The sequence below is a fragment of the Panulirus ornatus genome, chromosome 28 (genome assembly GCF_036320965.1).
Source record: "Panulirus ornatus isolate Po-2019 chromosome 28, ASM3632096v1, whole genome shotgun sequence".
Taxonomy (NCBI): Eukaryota; Metazoa; Arthropoda; class Malacostraca; order Decapoda; family Palinuridae; genus Panulirus; species Panulirus ornatus.
In genome coordinates, this window is record NC_092251.1 from 17,849,160 (window position 1) to 17,872,931 (window position 23,772).

At 43.0% G+C, this 23,772-nt stretch overlaps 2 long non-coding RNA genes across 2 annotated transcripts; one reads left to right on the top strand and one right to left on the bottom strand.

Moving 5' to 3' along the window:
• The first annotated feature begins 244 nt into the window (after positions 1-244).
• LOC139757875 (uncharacterized) lies at positions 245-23,700 on the top strand. Its single transcript, XR_011714728.1, has 2 exons — positions 245-1,069; positions 22,188-23,700. It is a non-coding gene; the product is annotated as an uncharacterized lncRNA (long non-coding RNA).
• Positions 2,547-9,804, bottom strand: LOC139757874 (uncharacterized). Its single transcript, XR_011714727.1, has 3 exons — positions 6,436-9,804; positions 5,465-5,962; positions 2,547-3,806 (listed from the first exon to the last, which is right to left on the bottom strand). It is a non-coding gene; the product is annotated as an uncharacterized lncRNA (long non-coding RNA).
• Positions 23,701-23,772: the final 72 nt, after the last annotated feature.

A 23,772-nucleotide genomic window follows, 5' to 3' on the forward strand; every position in this document is an offset into this window, starting at 1 on the left:
TTTGTTGTAATAATCTATTACATTTTTCCTGTGTTGATTGAAACTATGGCATCAGGGAAATATATTATCTATTGTTAAAATTTCTGGGCATTATTGACATGTTGGTCCGAGCGTTCCTTATTTTTATAAAATAGGATGAGGATATCTCAGTACGTCATTATTAACTCAGGGTAGGGTTGCACCATGTTCCCTAACCACAGTAATTGTTGGCTGTACATTCTCGTAAATGGATGATAACAAAACACGCACCCACACAAACTCACCTACACAAACATACAGGGTGATATGGCTACTGAGTAATTTCTTCGTAGAAAGAAAAAAAAAAAGGGGAATATCATACGTCTGGCAACCGCATTGTCAACTCTTTTGTACGGTAGAATAAGTATCATTTATTTGATGTCTTCTGCCTTTTCAGGCTTCTAGTCACCATTAAGGACAATCATTTATAGTACAAACCTTCGACAAAAGATGAAGTGATTTGTCTTTACCAATAGCTGATGGAAAAATATCACGTTTTAACCACAAGATAAGTTAGCATCGTACAGGAGGAGGAGTGCATAGTTACCTGCTTCCAAGAACCAGACAGAAACATGCTCACTGTGATTTCATGTTACATCTTGTGTGTGTGTGTGTGTGTGTGTGTGTTCATGAGAGTTTTTCACATATTTATGTTTGTGTTTATCGAATTTTTTCTATGTTCGTTGATGTAATTCTGTCTGTTTCTGTTTGTGAGTAATTGCTTACCATTACATGCAAGAAGCAAGATTTACACCTTAAAAGCCTCATATTAACCTTTTCTCATATAAGAATGTATGTGGCCTTACGTGTACCTGTCTATTTCTATGAGTTAAATCCTGTTACAAGGTATGAGGCAAGAGTTTTACGCTGATGAGGCCCACCTTCTTACACTTCCATTTTCATCATTGAATCTTCTGCATTTTCCAATGGTGCTCTGTAGGTCATTGCAGTCACTTGACCGTTGAGGATGCAGATAAAGTGGTTGATGTTCTGAAGGTGTCAAACCTCGGCCGCTCCCAGCTACTTCGTCCCTGACATCTCTCTATCCACGGTAAGTGGTCGTATGATTATCCATGTAGTCCCATCTGATCAAGCTCTATCTGATACTGCCACAGTATTTTCTATTTTTAGTTGTAGATTTTTGGAGTAGGGAAATACGACCATCCTACCTGACGAGAGTTAAAGTGTTGGCTGGAATCATCTTACCCTCTTTGTGTCATGACTTCTCGTTTTACTTTCTCTCATTGATACTTGCCTTCTGGGCTATTCGTAACCTTTCCTCCTATATGTACCACGCATGAGTCCTACTTCTGTATGCTTCTTGTTTTCATATCTTCATTCTTGCCAACCATTTTATTACTGTGACTGACAAAATATTCAGATATATCTGGGGTAGGGCTATTGTTGTAAGGGAGAATTGACGACGAACGTGAACAGTTTACTTGTCTTCACTTTCTTTCCTTGTTTTACTTTTTAACATTTCCCCCATAAAACTGGACAGAGAATATGAACGAAATACTTTATCACTTAACTGATCATAAAAGAAATGACTTTGATTACAACATACCGTTAGTAAGGAATGACAAACGTGAAAAACAATGAGTACGGGTGAGTCTGAAATCAATCACTCCTGGCTGCTCATATCTTTCCATAAATAACACCGTCCTGCTATAATGAACACATCATACTAGATACACCCTAAATGTAAAGATGGGCTTCTCTTTCTTAACTCAGAAAAATACAGGTTGCAGTGATAGCTGATGGTATGTTTGCATTTATTCTTCGTGATAAGACAATGGCCATTAAAACTCAGTTCAGGTATCACTTTCCGTTAGAGACCTGATGGATTGGGAATGATTCACAATAGCCGGTGTGCCAATGTGGTTTATGAAAATTTTCGTGTTTCTCTTGCAACAACTAAAACTTGGAACTTGTTATTAAAGTGGCTACTAGTGTCACATAGATGGTACTGAAGGTATCGAGTTTCTTGGATATTCACTTGATTATGAAAACCTTGATATTAAGAGGAATTCCATTAAATACTAAAAGTAAAACAACGAATACATAAATCTATGCCAGAAATTAGGAGGCTGTAACTGAAAGTGTGATAATAGTCGATGTGGATCGTAATCGGCCAAGAAGAATGTTAAGTATCATAGTGTTTCTGGGCAGCATATACAGTATCTTATCAAATACGACGATCAGGATACGTCATCCGTCAAGCGATGACTGCGCGTTTCTTTCTTCCTTTCACCTATTAGCACACATTAAAGTACATCGACTTAGACCAACACTCAACTGTCAACGAGGAACAGGATATAAGTCTATCACCGTTCACTTAGTAACTATGTATATTCAAAATAGGAAAGTTTAGCACTGTGTGCTTCAGCTTCGTCATGATTCCTCAGCCTCGTCGTCCATAGGGGTAGAGAGCCTTCTTGAATCTCGCCCCGGGTAAGATCTGTCGTATAACCTTTATTTATTTAAATAAAAACAATTATTTCCCAAAGGAAAACATAAAAACCATGGCGAGAGGAAAATTTATTGTTTGAAGTTTTAATATTTAAAACCTGCGTGAGAAGAATAGTCATGCCATTCACTTAGCACTACATAGTATTTTGCCCTATATCCTCTATGATTATTGCATGTTTCTGAGTACATGGATATGTACCTCAGCAGAACAATGGATGCTTGCCAAAGATTCTGTTGCTCAACGTATTTGTTGGTTGAAATTGTAGATTATAACAGGATGGCGGTCCTGTGTGAGTGGAACTAGTCCAGTGTGTCTAGGAACTAGTCGCCTTGTGTCTAGAACTTCTCTAATATTTCAGCAAGGTGACCATTTGCGTGAAACTTCTCCAGAGTTACAACATCATGGCCCTGTATCAGGAACTTCTCCAGTGTTACAATGTGGTGATCCTATATCTGGAAGCTTGAGCATCCTATGGAACATACTAGCCATGTCTGAAACTCCATAGACTTGATACACGGGAGAGCGTCCTCAGCAACAATCTTGTCGTTTCCTGAGAGCCATATCAATACGTCACTCAGGTCCCACTGACTTGGACCCCATCAGTCAGTTCATACATTTCACCTGTCCCCCAGGATGCAGAGTGTCCTCTCACACGGGCGCTAGGGTGTGGGCCAAGTTAGGGTAGTGATGCTGGCGGGACGGGCCGTTTGGCAGCGTTGGTGGAGTGAAGTACACCTTTTGGTAATAGACCTCCGCAAACCTAACAGGCTGCACGTATATTGGTGCCGAGGGACTGTGGTGTCGTTGCCTCTCCATCCTCAACCTCTCCGCCAATTCCTCCTCCGTCAGAGGCCACGGCATTGCCTCGCGTTCCTCCGTCGGTGATCCCAATAGGTGAGCCATGACCAAAGTAAGGACGTGCTAGTAGTATAACAGGTGTAGTAGAGAGGAGTGCTTGTCTCAATGGAAGTGCACCACACAACTGTTGCGGAGTCTGATCGTCTCTTGTATTTATTGAGGAGAGTGGGGATATCCCACTGACGTCACTATGACGTAGCTATGACCACCGTAACCACAGGCTTAAGAGTTCATGTTATAACCTGTTTTCTCATGATCTGTTCTGCCTCTTATCACATTCATTTTCATGTGGACATGTTTGATAATACGTACACTTGATGATATACACAATATTACTAAATATATTTCGCTAGAAACAATTAATTTTAGTCTTGAGAGACAAATCGTTCCAGCGGTTGGCAGCCCCACCGTCGAGAGTGTCGTACTGTATGGATGTGAGTTTTGGTGTTGCACTACCCTGGTGAGATGATACATATCATCAAGAGAAGATATTAGCTGAATGTATATTAAATGCTTCATAAAAAAAAAACTTTCGTACGGTAAGCCTTCGGTCAAAATCTAACGCAAAAAATACAAATTTAATCGCAAGATCAGGTGGCAGCAGGTAGGTGAGCAGCTACACATAAGGTAGTCACACCAGGTGTCTGGTCAGGTAAGATTACCGGGTCATTTCAAAGAATTGCAACAGGCAAACGTTTTGCTCAAGAAGACAAAAGTAGCTTTACGTGAACGTTCATTTTACAGTGTGTGTTCGTTTATACGATAATAATGATAATGATAAAAACAATAATGATGTTAGTAACAATAATAATGATAATAATAATAATAATAATGATAATAATGATAATAATAATAACAATAATGATAATAGTAATAATGATAATAATAATGATAATAATAATAATGATGATAACAACAATAATGATAATGATAGTCATAATGATATTAATAATAATAATAATAATAATAATAATAATAATAATAATAATAATAATAATAATAAAAATGATTATGTTAATAATAACTTATGGTTTACTGAATGAGTTGCAGTCAACTGCAAAACAATGTATCGAGAAGAGCATATACAAGGCAAACACGGATTGTAAGTACAAGGATGATGTTAAAAAGACACTTTACACAAAGACTAGGGTTGATAAAGATTTGTTGTGAGTTGGTTTGATCAAGTAAGTTTTGAATGGCAATGAGAGATGTGTGGCAATAGAAAGAGCTTGGTTGAGAAAGCTCAAGAGGGAGTGTCGAAATGGTTTGGACGTATGGAGAGAATGCGTGAATACAATTTGACGAAAATGATATATGTGTTAGAGATGGAGGGAACAAGAAGCAGGAGACCAATTAGAGGTAGAAGGGTGGAGTGAAAAAGATATTGAGTGATCGGGGCCTGAACATGCAGGAGAGTGAAAAGTGTGCACGTAATACAGTGAATTGGAACGATGTGATATACTGAGGTCGACGTGCAGGTATTGGACTGATCCAGGGCGTGGGAAACGTTCTGGGTAAACCATGGAAAGGTGTTTGTGGCCTGGATGTGCAAAGTGAGCTGTGGTTTCGGTGCATTACACATGACAGAAAATGAGTGTGAGCAGATGTGGCTTTTCTTCGCTACATCGCTGAAGAAGGGAGTGGCGATGCTGTTTCTAGTGTAGCTGGTTAGCGCCGGAAACGGATGAAGGCGAGCAAGTATGAATAAATGACAGGTAGATGTATAAAAGAAAGCGGCAGCAGGTCAAGAGGAAGTTGCAAGGGTTGAAAAACGAAGGCAAATGATAATAGGGATGAAAGAGTACAATTAAACTTGAAGGAAAATAAAAAGATATTATAGTAGGAGGTAATAAACGTGCGTGAAAGGGGCAAAGGGGAAGTTATAACACGTTGTGATGAAGTGAGTATTTTGAAGGCTTCTGAAATGTGTTTGATGATAGAGTGGCAGGTGTAGGGTTCTTCGGTCGGGATGGTGTGCGAAGTGAGAGGGTGAGGGAGAATGGTTTGGTTGAGACAAGACGTGGTAAAAGCTTTGCGGGAGATGAAATCCGGTAAGGCGGTGGGTTTAGATGATATCTGTTTCATTTAATTTGATTGGTTGGTAAGGATATTCACTGTATGTATGGATCATGGTGAAGTGCCTGAGGATTGCTGCAGCTTCGCAGTGATCCATCAGCGTCGTCGTCCTTCCTGAAGCTCGCCTCAAGTACCATAATATAACCTTTATTCAACCAACCTGAAAACAAGATTCTCTCAGAGCAAAACATAAACCATGTAATAAAGAAACTTTCTTTTGCATTTTTGTTCTTATAATCTGTTACACCACTATATTTTTTGTTACCACACAAGTGGTGTCTGCGTCTGTTCATACAATTTCACCATATCTTCCCACCTGAAGAATGTTAAGAGTCGGTAAACGTAATGGGATAGTTTTATGCTGCTGTATACAGGAATATGTAATGTACGTCTCTACAATAAAGTATGCTGTACTTGGGTGCCTACTTAAGGCTGAGCAATTCCAAGAACGACATGGGGGCCATAAATCTGGAACTTCCTCAATGTTATTTGGTTTCCCTGAGACTAGAAACCTTCCAATGATACAACATGGCAGTCCTGAATGTGGACCGTTCAGCATTGAGCGTCCACAGCATCAATCCTGCTGTTAAAACTGTTACGAACTCAATATTTATTCGGGCAAGGTCGCCAGTAACATTTATATGTTACAAATACAATACTGATCTTTGCCTTGCAAGGACGTTAGATTTGTTATGTTTCACAACACAGGATAACATTATTTGAACGTTATGGGATTAAAGCAAACACCAGGGTTAAATCTACATATAGTACAAGAAATAAGAATACAAGATTACAAGCAAATTGATCGGGTACAAACACTTTCATTAACACCTGACATTCAATATTCTACATTCTACATTCCAGGTAAAATTTCAAACCAGATCTCTTTCCTCTAAGACAATTTGACTATAAAACATTACACTTAGTTAGACCTGACGTGACACAGTAAACATCTTACAAACTAGGGCAGCGGTGGCTACGGGGCTCGAGACAGGGAAAGCCTACATTACCTTGCTGGGCTTTGGACTGCTCAAGGAATCGACTCCCAGACGATCGTCTGAGCCGTTTAAGTGAAGGACCAGCAAGGCAGGAACAGCTAACCACGCCTTGACCCGCCACCTACGGCTGCGATAGGTCGGAATGACCACAATTGCCCTTGATAGGTCAAAAGCCTGATTGTCACGCCCTCATCCCAACGTGATTGGCTGGAGAAGGCCTAAGGTTCGGCCCACATGGCGTAGAGTTCAATCTCCTTTGTTCCCTTATTCACGACAGCAGCGAACGTACGGGATGACATACCCTGCAGCTGGCCCCACGACTTAACCTGATGCCATTGATAAGGGTCTGGCTGCTGGAGGACTGGTAAACATCTGCTTCAAAATAAGATTACTAAGACAAATAACTCGGTCAGGGAAGTGAGGTCCGAGCCGAGAGCAACAACACCCTACACAAAGGCACACTATATGCAAAGACATACCATACACATTTATACGAACATGTGGGCACACACACCATGTTCGTAACAGCACTCATATTTAAGATCCACTATGTAAGCTGGGTCCTACTGACTTGGATACTGTCAATTAAATCCTACGTGATGACTCCTGATTCACTTGTGTATCCCGAGAGACGGAATACCCGATCATACGGGAGCATTAAGGCCTGTCTACACGAGCGGGCCTGATCGGCGGGCTTGCCCGTTAACGGTCATATTTGACGGGCAAACGATCAAATTGCCCGAAAGCCCGCCGAGCGAAATCACTGAGTTGGTGCCCGGTAGCTGGAGTTTCTACCCTGCCAGACGCAAGATAAAATCGTGAACCCACAGCAGGCCTTCATCCCACATCCCACGGCATAGTAGCTCAGTGAACATTTAACGATGGCAGCCCAGGATAACTCTAGTGAGCCACAAACAATTTTTTGGTCTAAAGCACTTACTAGTACTTTGATTGACCTTTATCGTAAGAATCCATGTTTATGGAATGTGAAGCTGAAATGCTATAAGAACAGAGACAAACGCATAACAGCAGTGAAGGCTATTGCTGCGGAGATGAGAGAGCATGGTACTACCGTTACGACGGATGACATAAAAAAGAAAATAGACACGCTGCGTAACCAATTTCGGCGTGAATGCAAGAAAGTAAAGCATTCACAGAAGTCAGGAGCTGGGAGTGAGGATATCTATGTACCCAGAGTTGCTTCCAGACGAGCTTCTGCTGTAATGCTGTTTCTCATAACTGTGTCTTTCTTCACTATGTATGGCTCTACCTTTGATAACGAGATGTAAAAAGTGCTTACACTCATCCTCAGGAATTTCTGAAGTCGTGTTCCTCACTACTTTGTAGTTCATGAAGTATTGTTGCAGTGCTTCCAAACATACTTCTTTTCTTTAACCAATCTTTACACCATATCCTTTTCTTCTTGAGACACAAAGCTATTATCATAGAGCACAAGCTATTATCATAGAGCACAAAATCTTTTTCTTGACAATGCTAGGCACCATGGTTCTCGTACCGCACTCCACCCGCTACTGGCAACATCGTCGGGCAGGCCCGGCTGTTCATCACTTCGGTCGTGTGGACAACATTCACGGGCAGGCCCGCCAGAATTTGCCCGTTAACGGGCAAACCCGCCGATCAGGCCCGCTCGTGTAGACAGGCCTTTAGTTAGGATATTGGAGCTGATGACAGCGGCGACCTGGCAGAGCTGGAGGTGTAAAGTGCGCTTTCTTGTAGTGGACATTAGAAAACCTGACAGGCTGTGCGTATGATACTACCGAGGCACTGTGGTGGCGTTGCCTCTCCATCCTCAGCCTGTACACCAATTCCTCCTCCGTCAGAGGCCACGACATCGCTATATGCTCCTCCGTCGGCGAACTTTGTAGATGAGCCATGACTAATGTATGGGTGCGCTAGTAGTTTAACACGTACAGTAGAGAGCTGTGCTTGTCTCGTCTCATCACGTGAGCGATCACTTCGTAGATGAATCATCCTGGCCGTTTTTCCATGACGTCACTACTTGCGTTCTTTGTAATTACACCACATTCCTTAACTCAGGTTAACGTAGGCTGTCAGCATACAATCTTCTCATTTATCTCTTCTGTATATGAAATATGTAGATATACAGAGATATATAACTAATAGCATGCATGTTATGCAATTTCTTAAATAGATAAAATCACACTCTCATACGCTTGGCAACTACACACTCAAGTGTTGTGCTGTGAACATCTGATCCTTGATATTTCACTGCTCTGGCAAGGCTTTAGTTAAAAGTAACGACGATAATTCGTTGATGTAAAGTGAAATATCAATTTCTACGTCTTCAGTGAAGTATCTGTGCGTCACAAATAGGTTTATTCTCATACCTAGCGGGTACGAAGAAGGAAAGCGAAGTCAGACATGTCTCATTGCGTCACCTCGAAAGAAACAGACAAACGTTTTGCTCACTGAGAGAGAAAGAAACCTTGTGAATTCATGTAACCCCCTTGAGTGTGTGTTATGGTGGAGTTAGACACTCTTCTGTAAAGATGGTAGGTCAAATCATACTCAGTTCTATCTTTGATATATTTGTGTGTGTGTGTGTGTGTGTGTGTGTGTGTGTGTGAATATCTACTCGTATTCACCCATTTGTACTATGTGGGTAGGGAACATTTGCTCGTAAGGCCCCACTTCTTGAACATTCTCTATTATCACGCAGATTGTAAACTTCTGTATGCTCTCTGTAATCATCATTTCCCCCTTTAATCTGTCTGTATTGTTGTATACGTATGTTGAATACATAATTGAAATTAGCTGTTCACACTCTACGTAATAGTTTTATACTTGTGGGGCCTCATTTCTTATACCTTTTCTTCTATCATATATTCATTAAAACTTTTCCTTTCTGTCTGCATTTATTACATCTTAACTCAATCTGTGTGTACGTATGTGAGCGTGTAAACTTTTATCTAATTCTTATGCGCCAATTTTACTGTAACATGGAGAGAGTTTTACGCTTGTGGGGTCCCTACTCTTCAACAATCTCTATTCTCATGCAACCCTTTTAATACTGCATTTTGTCCGTATTAACCGCATCCTCTTTCTCTTTATTCCTCTCGTACAAAACTCTTCAGCTGTAAGAGTTTTTTCTCTACATCATTTTGAACATGTTTCTCGCTTCATTTCATGTTATGTCCTCTTGCTGTCCTTTCCCTGCATGGTTTCGAACTCTGGTTACGTCACTTCGATCACATCCAATCCCAGCTTTTCACACATCTGTTGACCCAGGTTGATAAATAGGTACCTTGCTTAGGCTGAAGTTTGTGTATGTGTATACATATATAAGAGTAAAAACACTGTACATAATCACAAAGTTAAGAGATGGACAACAAAAGTGTAAAGATTTCTCCCCGTACCACACAAATAGTAATCAAACTCACAGACACACACACACACACACAGACACACACACACACACACACACACACACACACTTTCACATTTCTAGAAAACTAAGAGGTTCAGGAATGCAAAAACGGATACAAAGGAATTCAAACTGATATAGACCATTGGATCCTTTCGAAAGTGCTTTTTAGTGAGTGGTTGATATCAGAAACTCACAGATGACTGTGGTAAAAAATGGAAGGTATAACAGATGATTCAGATACAATAACCTGCAAATTGTCTTTGTGGCTATGGAGCCGCAAATAATGTATGTCGTGTACTTAAAGCGGAATAGTTATCAAACCTATTTGTAAACTTACCTATAGGTCTGCTTTTAATCGCTCTAGTTCGCAAGTTGTTCTATATGTTTACAATCATGTCGGAGAAAAAGTACTTGGCCTCTTTCGTGGTAAAACCTTTACCCATAATTTTGAATTCAATACAGCGAGTGAAAACAGACGATTCAAGTAATAAGTAACTTGATAAATCAAGATCATCAAAGCCTTTGATAATTTTGAATGTTTTGAATGCTTTTATCAGAGCACCTCTTAGCTTTCTACTTTCTAAGATAAATATATTCAAGTCGTTTAATATGCTCTTATAGGCATTGCTTCTAAGACCGAAAATTATTTTACTCTCTCGATGTTGGACGCTCTCCATTTTGTTAGATTCTTTATGGAAGGTTGACCAAAGCTGAACGCAATATTCAGGATGAGTACGAACCAATGAAATGTAAAGAGTAAGGATGATGTTCCTGGACTTGAATTCCAAGGCCTTACTCACAAGTCCAAGAATTTTGTTCCCTCTTCACTGCTTCTAACAGCTCACCTCACCACGCCATATACAATTAATCCTTCCACAAAGCATCTCTATCAACCCTATTGCATGCTTTCTCCACAACCAAAATGCTACATACAAATCTATCTGTTTTTCTAAGTATTTCTCGCAAAATTATTTAAGCAAACACCAAATCGACAGACACTTTACCACTTCTGAAAGCACACTTCTACTCCTCAATCTGATGCTTTGTACCTGACTTCAACCTCTAAATCAATACATTTCCATACAATTTCCCGGGAATACTCAAAAACACATATGCATCAGTAGTTGGAACCCTCTGTACAATGGCAAAATACATGCAAAGTACCATATATATATATATATATATATATATATATATATATATATATATATATATATATATATATATATATATATATATATTGTTACGAACTCAGTACTTATTGGAGCAAGGTCGCCAGTAACATATATATGTTACAAATACTATGCTGGTCCTCGTCTTTGCAAGGACGGTAGATCTGTAATTTAGCACAACTCAGGATAACGCTATCTTAACGTTATAGGGTTAAAACAAACACCAAGGTTAGAATTACTTATAATGAAAGAATTCAAATGTACAAGGTGAACACATAAATCAGGCACGAATCATTTACGTTAACGCTGAACATGAGTTTAATATTGAACATGAGTTAACATTCCAGATAAGATTTCAAATCAGGAGATCTCTTTCCTTTGAGACTTTGTTCGTTAGCATTACATTTAGTTGGATTCTGACGTGACACAGTAAACATAATCGTTACACTTAGCTAACCTGACGTGACACAGTAAACATATCGTTACACTTAGTTAAACTTGACGTGACACAGTAACATCTTACAACCTAGGGCAGCGGTGGCTACGGGGTTCGAGACAGGGAAAGCCTACATTACCTTGCTGGGCTCGGGACTGGTGAAGGAATCAGCTCTCAGACGATCGTCTGAGCTTTTTATGTGAAGATCCAGCATGGCAGGAACAGCTAACCACGCCTCGACCCGCCACCTGATTCTACTATAGGTCAGAATGACACAATTGCCCTTGATAGGTCAAGAGACTGATAGTCACGCCCTCTTCTTGACGTGATTGGTTGAAGGAGGCCTAAGGTCCGGCCTACATATGTGGCGTGCATTCAAAATCCTTTGTTTCTTTGTCCACGACAGCAACGAACGCACGTGACGTCACTCCGTAGCAGTTCCCATGGTTGGACCTGACGCCGTTGACCTGACGTTTGGGTGCTAGAGGATTGGTCAAGATCTGGGTCAAAACATAATTACTAAGGCAATTAACACGGTCAGGGAGGGTGAGATACGAGCCGATAGCAGCCGCTCCGTACACCAGGCACGCCATACACAGAGATACACCTAGACACATATACGAACATGTGGACACAAACACACGTGTTCGTAACACCCCCCTCCTTAAAGGAGAAATTTCCTAGAAGAGGAATTTTCTAGCGTTAAGAGCGGGATAAACAATCGGCTAACACATTATGTGCGCCAGCAAGATGGTGAATATCTAACTGTACTCTTGAAGAAAAAAAAACAAGGCCCACCTGATTGATTTCTGACTCCGATCCCGTAACTTAACATTTTGAAAGGGGTTGGTAGTCAGTACACTCTAAATTAATTGGCTGATGGACACAAATATACAAAGTGTTATAATACAAAGAACGGACAAAGGTTCCTTGTCCATGGTAGCTATCTCTTTGGGCTCAACCTTCTCTCTGTCCTCCTGCATGAGGACCTCACCAGCGTCAGCATTCCTGGCTTTCACAGCTAATCTGGTTGGAGCCTGCAAAATATAACAGTTAAAAAAAAAGTAGGGTTCCTAATTGATGAGAGAGACTGTCTCACACTGCTCATTCCAACCATCTGATATCATTCTTCAATAAATCTGTCAGAGGGGATTGCGAGTGTTGCAAAATTTATAATGACATCCCATAGTACCCAACCATATCCAAGTAACACTTCAGTTCTCTCACGCCTCCGCCCGGGTCCCAGGTCTCCGAGACACTCGCAGCTAAGTCGTCGACTTCATCACACATGGCTACCGTTGGACGTAAGATGATGCAGACTGGCACCTTCTGTTCCAAAGAGGGAGGATCACGATGGAAATACGGCTTAAGCATATTGACGTGGCATAATCTCCGACCTCTGCGCCTACCGGGGGTAGAGACGAGGTAATTTGAGTCTCCTACACTCCGGATAATGGAGTAGGGACCCTGAACCCGGGCAGCCAAGGGTTGACCTGGCTGCGGTAGTTGAAGTAACACCTCGTCGCCTGCCTCAAACCTTCTCAAACGAGATCGTTTGTCAGGCCATATTGTCCTCCGTTCCTGAGACTCTCCTGAATGGGTGCGAGACAAATCCTCAGTCTCACCAACTGATTCTTGTACGGACTCGTAACAGCACAGGAGGTATCACACATCTTCTCACCAATTTCATCCTCCTGGAGAGTCTTCTCTCTTGAATGGGAGCGAGATAAAACCTCAGTCTCACCCACTGAACCTCGTTCGGACTCGAAACTAGCACAGGAGGTATCACACAGCTTCTCCTCACTAATTTCATCCTCATGGAGAGTCTTCTCTCTTGAATGAGAACGAGACAAACTCTCAGTCTCAACGGAGTCTACACCAGGGGAGAGGGTATCACCCAGCTTCCTCTCGCTAGCCTTACTCTCATGAAGAGTCTTTAAGTCCTCTGTCTCATCGGAATCTACAGCAGGGGAAAGGGGTATCACACAGCTTCCTCTCGCTGGTCTCAGTCGGGGGGAGAGTCTTAACTTCCTGCGTCTCAACGGAGTCTATACCAGGGGAGAGGGTATCACACAGCTTCCTCTCGCTGGCCTCAGTCGGGGGGAGAGTCTTAACTTCCTGCGTTTCAACGGAGTCTATACCAGGGGAGAGGGTATCACAAAGCTTCCTCTCGCTAGACTCACTCGTTGGGAGAATCTTCAAGTCCACTGTCTCAACGGAGTCTACACCAGGGGAGAGGGTATCACACAGCCTCTCGCTGGCCTTACTCGGGGGGAGAGTCTTAATTTCCTGCGTTTCAACGGAGTCTATACCAGGGGAGAGCGTATCACAAAGCTTCCTCTCGCTGGTCTCACTCTCGGGCAGTGACTGTAGTTTTCCCGCCTCACGCTCTGTCTCCTGGGGCTTGCAATTTGCTTTCGTAGCGGACATGGACCGGGTAACTGCGCACACGGGGAATAGGTCCGGTACCTCTTCCTCAAGCTGCACTGCCTCCGTGGACTCCACCGGGCCCGTAAGCAACACCGGCTCTGGGTTCATCTTCCCACCCGCTAGGTCACTGCCTAACACAAAGTCCACGTCTAAGACAGGTAACTTATCTACAGTCCCTACAAGGGCATGGTCCGTGAAGAGATCTGTTCCTACTCTCACATCAGCTAGTGGAGCTTCCTTGGAACCCGACTGTCCATCTGGCAAGACTCGGTCTCCAAACTCTTCTCGCGGCACCAAACCATCCAACATCGAGGACTGCAGCGCACCAGAATCCCGTGATACGGTTTCTTTTCGTCGTACACCACCTCTACTAACACAGCCCTCAGACAGGAACGCATTGTAGTTCCCACAGGACGGATCCTTAACTACAGATTGATTAACACTCTCGCAACCCCTCACTTTCCTAAGAGCAGGGATAGCCTTACCATCTTTACTAAGTGGACCTAAAGTTGAGAAGAGACTTACCGGCCTACTTTGGGTGAAGTCTCTGCATTCCTTCGCTCGAGCCCAGCAATCCCTCACCTGGTGCCCAGCCTTGCCACAGTGAGAACAAAACTTTACTTCCTGGGAGTATTTCCCCTGACTTTTACGAGTTACCGGCAAGGTAGCAGATTCAGGTGGGATCACATGACCTCTGGTCCTGCCTCTGCCGTCGTAGCCCTTTGAACGTCTGCTCACGTCAAGTTTGAGACTTGGCATGTACTCATCTGGTAGTTTCCCAGCTTCCTCAAAATTCTCCGCTGTTTTAGTCATTATGTACTGCCGTACATCACGGGGTAGACCGTCCTTACATTCCTCGAATACTACTAGTTTTAGGACAGAGTCAGCATCATGATAAGCTCCTTCGGAGCGTACCCATTGCACGCCTAACTTGTACTTTTCACGAAAGTAATCTAGGTAGGTTTGATCAGGACGCTTATTTTTAGCTCGAAATCTGAGTCGGTGTGCTTCCGGGCTTAAATAATAAGAAATCAGCACTGCCTGTTTCACGACTTCATAATCATTACACTGGTCATCGTTCAACGCGGTGCATGTGGATTCAGCTTTGCCAACAAGGAGGGGCCGCAAAACTGTCCCCCAGGCTGACTTCGGCCAAGAGCAATCACGGGCAGTCCGTTCAAGCTTAAGGAAAAAGGAAGCCACATTATCTTCGTCGAACTTAGGTACGAGACGTAAGTCACCTAACCGAGACGACACTGGTCCCGAGGGTGAAGACTTAAGTCTAAGTTTTTCACGTTCGACCGCGAACCAAGCTTGTTCAGTCTGCTCCTTCTGTACCTGCACTTGTGCTTGTTGTGCTTGTGCATTGAACTTAGCTATCTCTAGCTGCTTTCGCCAATAATTGAGATCAACATTAACATCACTGGGGATATGGGGAAAGATCGAGACTTTGGCCGACGTTAATGATTGAGCGGTATTGTCAACACTGATCAACGACATGATTAACGAATCAAGGAAAGAGATTCCGTTAAGGCAAGAAACATCCTGGCAAGGTTGCCAATTTATGTGTTACGAACTCAGTACTTATTGGAGCAAGGTCGCCAGTAACATATATATGTTACAAATACTATGCTGGTCCTCGTCTTTGCAAGGACGGTAGATTTGTAATATAGCACAACTCAGGATAACGCTATCTTAACGTTATAGGGTTAAAACAAACACCAAGGTTAGAATTACTTATAATGAAAGAATTCAAATGTATAAGGTGAACACATAAATCAGGCACGAATCATTTACGTTAACACTGAACATGAGTTTAACATTGAACATGAGTTAACATTCCAGATAAAATTTCAAACCAGGAGATCTCTTTCCTTTGACACTTTGTTCGATAGCATTCCATTTAGTTAGATTCTGACGTGACACAGTGAACATAATCGTTACACTTAGCTAACCTGACGTGACACAGTAAACATATCGTTACACTTAGTTAAACTTGACGTGACACAGTAACATCTTACAACCTAGGGCAGCGGTGGCTACGGGGTTCGAGACAGGGAAAGCCTACATTACCTTGCTGGGCTCGGGACTGGTGAAGGAATCAGCTATCAGACGATCGTCTCAGCTATTTATGTGAAGATCCAGCAAGGCAGGAACAGCTAACCACGCCTCGACCCGCCACCTGATTCTACTATAGGTCAGAATAACACAATTGCCCTTGATAGGTCAAGAGACTGATAGTCACGCCCTCTTCTTGACGTGATTGGTTGAAGGAGGCCTAAGGTCCGGCCTACATATGTGGCGTGCATTCAAAATCCTTTGTTCTTTTGTCCACGACAGCAACGAACGCACGTGACGACACACCGTAGCAGTTCCCATGGTTGGACCTGACGCCGTTGACCTGACGCCGTTGACCTGACGTTTGGATGCTAGAGGATTGGTCAAGATCTGGGTCAAAACATAATTACTAAGTCAATTAACACGGTCAGGGAGGGTGAGATACGAGCCGATAGCAGTCGCTTCCTACATCCAGGCACGCCATACACAGAGATACACCAAGACACATATACGAACATGTGGACACAAACACACGTGTTCGCAACAATATAGGTAGCGCAAGGAAACAGACGAAACAAATGGCCCAACCCACACCCATACACATGTATATACATACGTCCACACACGCAAATATACATACCTACACAGCTTTCCATGGTTTACCCAACACGCCTCACATGCCCTGATTCAATCCACTTGTCAGTGGATTGAATCAGGGCATGTGAAGCGTCAACCCCGGTATACCATATCGATCCAATTCACTCTATTCCTTGCCTTCCTTTCACCCTCCTGCATGTTCAGGCCCCGATCACACAAAATCTTTTTCACTCCATCTTTCCACCTCCAATTTGGTCTCCCTCATCTCCTCGTTCCCTCCACCTCCGACACATATATCCTCTTGGTCAATCTTTCCTCACTCATTCTCTCCATGTGCCCAAACCATTTCAAAACACCCTCTTCTGCTCTCTCAACCACGCTCTTTTTATTTCCACACATCTCTCTTACCCTTACGTTACTTACTCGATCAAACCACCTCACACCACACATTGTCCTCAAACATCTCATTTCCAGCACATCCATCCTCCTGCGTACAACTCTATCCATAGCCCACGCCTCGCAACCATACAACATTGTTGGAACCACTATTCCTTCAAACATACACATTTTTGCTTTCCGAGATAATGTTCTCGACTTCCACACATTCTTCAAGACTCCCAGGATTTTCGCCCCCTCCCCCACCCTATGATCCACTTCCGCTTCCATGGTTCCATCCGCTGCCAGATCCACTCCCAGATATCTAAAATACTTTACTTCCTTCAGTTTTGCTCCATTCAAACTTACCTCCCAATTGACTTGACCCTCAACCCTACTGTACCTAATAACCTTGCTCTTATTCACATTTCCTCTTAACTTTCTTCTTTCACACACTTTACCAAACTCAGTCACCAGCTTCTGCAGCTTCTCACATGAATCAGCCACCAGCGCTGTATAATCAGCGAACAACAACTGACTCACTTCCCAAGCTCTCTCATCCCCAACAGACTTCATACTTGCCCCTCTTTCCAAAACTCTTGCATTCACCTCCCTAACAACCCCATCCATAAACAAATTAAACAACCATGGAGACATCACACACCCCTGCCGCAAACCTACATTCACTGAGAACCAATCACTTTCCTCTCTTCCTACACGTACACATGCCTTACATCCTCGATAAAAACTTTTCACTGCTTCTAACAACTTGCCTCCCACACCATATATTCTTAATACCTTCCACAGAGCATCTCTATCAACTCTATCATATGCCTTCTCCAGATCCATAAATGCTACATACAAATCCATTTGCTTTTCTAAGTGTTTCTCACATACATTCTTCAAAGCAAACACCTGATCCACATATCCTCTACCACTTTTGAAACCACACTGCTCTTCCCCAATCTGATGCTCTGTACATGCCTTCACCCTCTCAATCAATACCCTCCAATATAATTTACCAGGAATACTCAACAAACTTATACCTCTGTAATTTGAGCACTCACTCTTATCCCCTTTGCCTTTGTACAATGGCACTATGCACGCATTCCGCCAATCCTCAGGCACCTCACCATGAGTCATACATTCATTAAATAACCTTACCAACCAGTCAATAATACAGTCACCCCCTTTTTTAATAAATTCCACTGCAATACCATCCAAACCTGCTGCCTTGCCGGCTTTCATCTTCCGCAAAGCTTTTACTACCTCTTCTCTGTTTACCAAATCATTTTCCCTAACCCTCTCACTTTGCACACCACCTCGACCAAAACACCCTATATCTGCCACTCTATCATCAAACACATTCAACAAACCTTCAAAATACTCACTCCATCTCCTTCTCACATCACCACTACTTGTTATCACCTCCCCATTTGCGCCCTTCACTGAAGTTCCCATTTGCTCCCTTGTCTTACGCACTTTATTTACCTCCTTCCAGAACATCTTTTTATTCTCCCTAAAATTTAATGATACTCTCTCACCCCAACTCTCATTTGCCCTCTTTTTCACCTCTTGCACCTTTCTCTTGACCTCCTGTCTCTTTCTTTTATACATCTCCCACTCAATTGCATTTTTTCCCTGCAAAAATCGTCCAAATGCTTCTCTCTTCTCTTTCACTAATAATCTTACTTCTTCATCCCACCACTCACTACCCTTTCTAATCAACCCACCTCCCACTCTTCTCATGCCACAAGCATCTTTTGCGCAATCCATTACTGATTCCCTAAATACATCCCATTCCATTAGGTACAGTAGGGTTGAGGGTCAAGTCAATTGGGAGGTGAGTTTGAATGGAGAAAAACTGGAGGAAGTGAAGTGTTTTAGATATCTGGGAGTGGATCTGGCAGCGGATGGAACCATGGAAGCGGAAGTGGATCATAGGGTGGGGGAGGGGGCGAAAATTTGGGAGCCTTGAAGAATGTGTGGAAGTCGAGAACATTATCTCGGAAAGCAAAAATGGGTATGTTTGAAGGAATAGTAGTTCCAACAATGTTGTATGGTTGCGAGGCGTGGGCTATGGATAGAGTTGTGCGCAGGAGGATGGATGTGCTGGAAATGAGATGTTTGAGGACAATGTGTGGTGTGAGGTGGTTTGATCGAGTAAGTAACGTAAGGGTAAGAGAGATGTGTGGAAATAAAAAGAGCGTGGTTGAGAGAGCAGAAGAGGGTGTTTTGAAATGGTTTGGGCACATGGAGAGAATGAGTGAGGAAAGATTGACCCAGAGGATATATGTGTCGGAGGTGGAGGGAACGAGGCGAAGAGGGAGACCAAATTGGAGGTGGAAAGATGGAGTGAAAAGGATTTTGTGTGATCGGGGCCTGAACATGCAGGAGGGTGAAAGGAGGGCAAGGAATAGAGTGAATTGGAGCGATGTGGTATACAGGGGTTGACGTGCTGTCAGTGGATTGAATCAAGGCATGTGAAGCATCCGGGGTAAACCATGGAAAGCTGTGTAGGTATGTATATTTGCGTGTGTGGACGTGTGTATGTACATGTGTATGGGGGTGGGTTGGGCCATTTCTTTCGTCTGTTTCCTTGCGCTACCTCGCAAATGCGGGAGACAGCGACAAGGTATAAAAAAAAAAGAAAAAAAAAAAAATATATATATATATATATATATATATATATATATATATATATATATATATATATATATATATATCCCTGGGGATAGGGGAAAAAGAATACTTCCCACGTATTCCCTGCGTGTCGTAAAGGCGACTAAAAGGGGAGGGAGCGGGGGGCTGGAAATCCTCCCCTCTAGTTTTTTTTTTTTCTTTTAATTTTTCCAAAAGAAGGAACAGAGAATTGGGCCAGGTGAGGGTATTCCCTCAAAGGCCCAGTCCTCTGTTCTTAACGCTACCTCGCTAATGCGGGAAATGGCGAACAGTTTGAAAGAAAGAAAGAAAGAATATATATATATATATATATATATATATATATATATATATATATATATATATATATATATATATATATATATATATATATATATATATATATATATATATATATATATCAACACTCTTCATATGTCCAATCATTACATGAACGCTCATCTTATGTCCAGTTATTGCATCAACAATCCCCACACGTTCAATCATTACATCAACACTTCCCTTACATAGTATCATCACATCATCATTAACCATACGTCCAATCATCGCAATAATACACCACACACTCACTATTCACATCAAAATTGACCACACATATAGACATCATATAAAAACTTTCTTCTCTTAAGACACCTACACACCTAACCTTCCTCATATATCGAAAGATGATTTCATCTACAATGCTCGTCAGTATTTTCCTTTTCTGTCAAAGATATTTATTTTAAATGTAACCTGCTTCTTAGTAGATGAGGATGATAGAAGTAAGTTGTGTTGCACACGAGGTTCAACTTCAGAATAACACTGTAAAGTCTTGAAGATGTTAGATGGAGCTCCCTCGGTACTATGATGTTGCAGGTGTCAGGCGTAGTTTTCTTTATTACTAGGGTGCTGCAAATGTTAAGTTCAGTTTTCCATGATATTAGGGAGTTACAGATGTCTTGTGTAACTTCCCTTGATACTGAGATGTTACAGGTGTCATATGAAGCTTCTCCTGGTACTAGGGTGTTACACGTTTCAGATGCAGTTTCTCTTGGTACTAGGGACTAGAAGGTGTCATGTGCCGTTTCCCTTGAGACTAAGATATTATACGTGTCAGGTGCAGTTCCCCTTGATAGTAGGGTGTTGCAGGCGCCAGGTGTAGCTTTCCTTATTAATAGGTTGTTGGTGGTGTCACGTGCAGCTTCTCTTGCTATTTCTTATGACACATTGCTGCCGTCATCAATACGAGAATATGATTACACTCTCCCTTCCTCCCAAAACACTCAAGAGTAACAGAGCACATCAATATTTCTACCCACACCAACCATCCTTCAAACCCCCACGCCCATACTCATACCAACCATTATTCCACACTCATACTAACCATCCTCCTACACATCCACGAACCATACCTCCCACACCAACCATACCCCCACACTTACCCAAACATCCTCCCAAACCCACACAAACCATACCCCTACACCCATTACCACACCAACCACCCTCCCATACCAGCCACACCACCACACACACATCAGCCACATTCCCACACGCACACCAGCCATCCCCCACACCAACCATACTCCACATCCACACTAATAATCTATCCACAACCTCACACCAACAATACTCCTACACCCACACCAACCATAACCCTATCTCCACATCAACGACAACTATCATACCCAAATCAACCTTACTCTTACACCCACACCCAAATCAAACATACCCCTACACCCACACCCTCACCATCAATACTGTCACTACCACACCCACACGGAATATACCCCTAAATCCAAAAGAACCTGACACCCACATAAACCATCATACCATACCCATACCACCATACTCCCACACATATACCCAAACTAATTATACTACCGAACCCATATCAACCATACTCCCACACCCACACGAACTTTCCTCCTCACATCAACCATACTTCCACACCAAAACCAACTATATTCCCACAACCGCATCCACACCATCCATACCGATACACTCACACCAACCATAAACCCACACCCATACCCACAACAATTATACCCTTAGACCCACACCTGGAACACCATATCCCCCAGCCACATCAACCATACTCCTCCCCACACACACACACACACACACACACACACACACACACGCACACCAACCAACCAACCATACTGCAACACATTCACCCACACTAACCATACACTCGCACCCGTGCCAACCATCCAAACCAACCACATCCCTACACATACATCAATCATACCCACACACTAACACCCACATTAAACATACCCATACCCCACACCATACCCATACCCACACCAACTACACTCCCACACCAACTACACTCCCACACCTACACCCAAACCAACCACATTCCTATATATACATTAATCATACTCCTAAACCCACACTCACACCCACACCAACAATACCCACACACCCGTACCAAGTAAGCCTCCATAGTCAAGGACGAGTGAGTTGAAGGTTTATTGGACTATGTACTTAACCGCTGGTGGCAAGGTTATTCTTGATGTTGTTTTTATTGCTGTACAGTACCATAACAAGCAGGTGCCATCACTGGTGATCCAGAATATATTCATAATTCGTGTAAATCATCTTCTTCCACTTTCCATAGGTCAGACATATCAACCAGTCCTTGGGATACATGTGCAGTCGGGTAGTGTAAGCACATGGGATTTCCGACGGTAATGTCCACGTGAGAGCTAATCAACGTGATGCAATGACTTGCTTGTCAGCACCCATGACGTCGTATGGTCACCTTGCCATGAGTGATGCGCTAGGGCTCCACCTGTTGGTTATGACATAAGCAATGATAGCGATGAGGATGTAAAGTGTTCCCAGAGAAGCCAAGGAACAAAGGTTCACTTGCTACCAATGGCCAACGTGGCGTAACTGATAGTGACGAGTCATCACGTGAGCCGTCTGCAGCAAGCGGGGCATATATAACCTCGGACATCCTACAGGGCAAACGAGAACCAAGACTGTAAACACAAAGCTAAGGTCTCGTTATGGCTCACTTACTGGGAACGCCGACACAGGAACGTGAGGCACTGCCGCGGCCTCTGACGAGGGAAGAGCACCAGGCAAAGATGAGGTTGGAGAAGCTTCTGTACAGCCACCCAGTGGCACCAGTCTACGTAGCCCCTGTGCGCCACGCCCCTGTGTATTACAAGAAGGTCCACTTTTCCCCAAATATGATACCTGGAATCGCCTTCGGCTGAAAGTGAGAATCTGCCGACTAAACTTCAACTGAAATAACAGCTGTTAAGGATTCCGCGTTGCGAATTATCAGGGAACGCTTCCAGGTTCCTAAGCTCAGCTTAATGTCCATTTTGCATTTAGTGTCTCTATAACCGTCACACGTGGAGACTCTGCGTCTACAGGGAATATGAGCAGAAACGTTACTTGGTACCATCGTACCAACAAGATACGAGACCCCAATCGAGACCAGTGGCGCTGTGAGAAGGTGCAGAGGAGTGACTGATGTGAGGGATGCCCTAGTGTTTACCGTGTCGACTATGGCTGAAACCCACCAGAGTCACCAGCCAGGATAAGTAGGAACAGCAGCTTTGAAGCTATTCACCTTCTGTTGAGTTGTTAGTGAGAGACATCGAACGATGAGCTCTGGAGTGTCAGTTGGATGTGAGGCTGTAGCCGACCGTCCGCCCTGTGTGCACTCCAGCGACTGTAGCTGACGCTGTGGTGTGGAGCTGAGGAATGACGCGTGATTGATACCCCGGCCGACCGCTCTGTGTACACCCGTAAGACTGATACTGACGCTGTGGAGAAGAGCTAAGGAACGGCTGGTGAGTGTGAAGCCCCGGCCGACGTAACGCCTGAACTATGCTCACCCAGGCGACTGTGGCTGGAACTCTCCATAACATTTAGGACGTAGTCAACATAAACCTTTTCTTGAGCTAAAGAAGTTGACATCAACTGTTATTTGAGTAAACAAGCATAGCATATCACAGTATTATCAAAACGTCATTTTTCTATGTGTACATAAATGGCTTACTCAAGTATTATGCGACAGCCTCGCTTGCTAGTGAGAGATGAGGGACGCCACTCTACTGTTCACTTATTACAACAGAGATGTTTAATATTGAAAATAAAACTTATAGAGGTAATGCACCTTTCTTTTTCTGTATCCATACCAAGCAGTAGAAGTGGATAAGTTAAATATATTGAAGGGAAATATT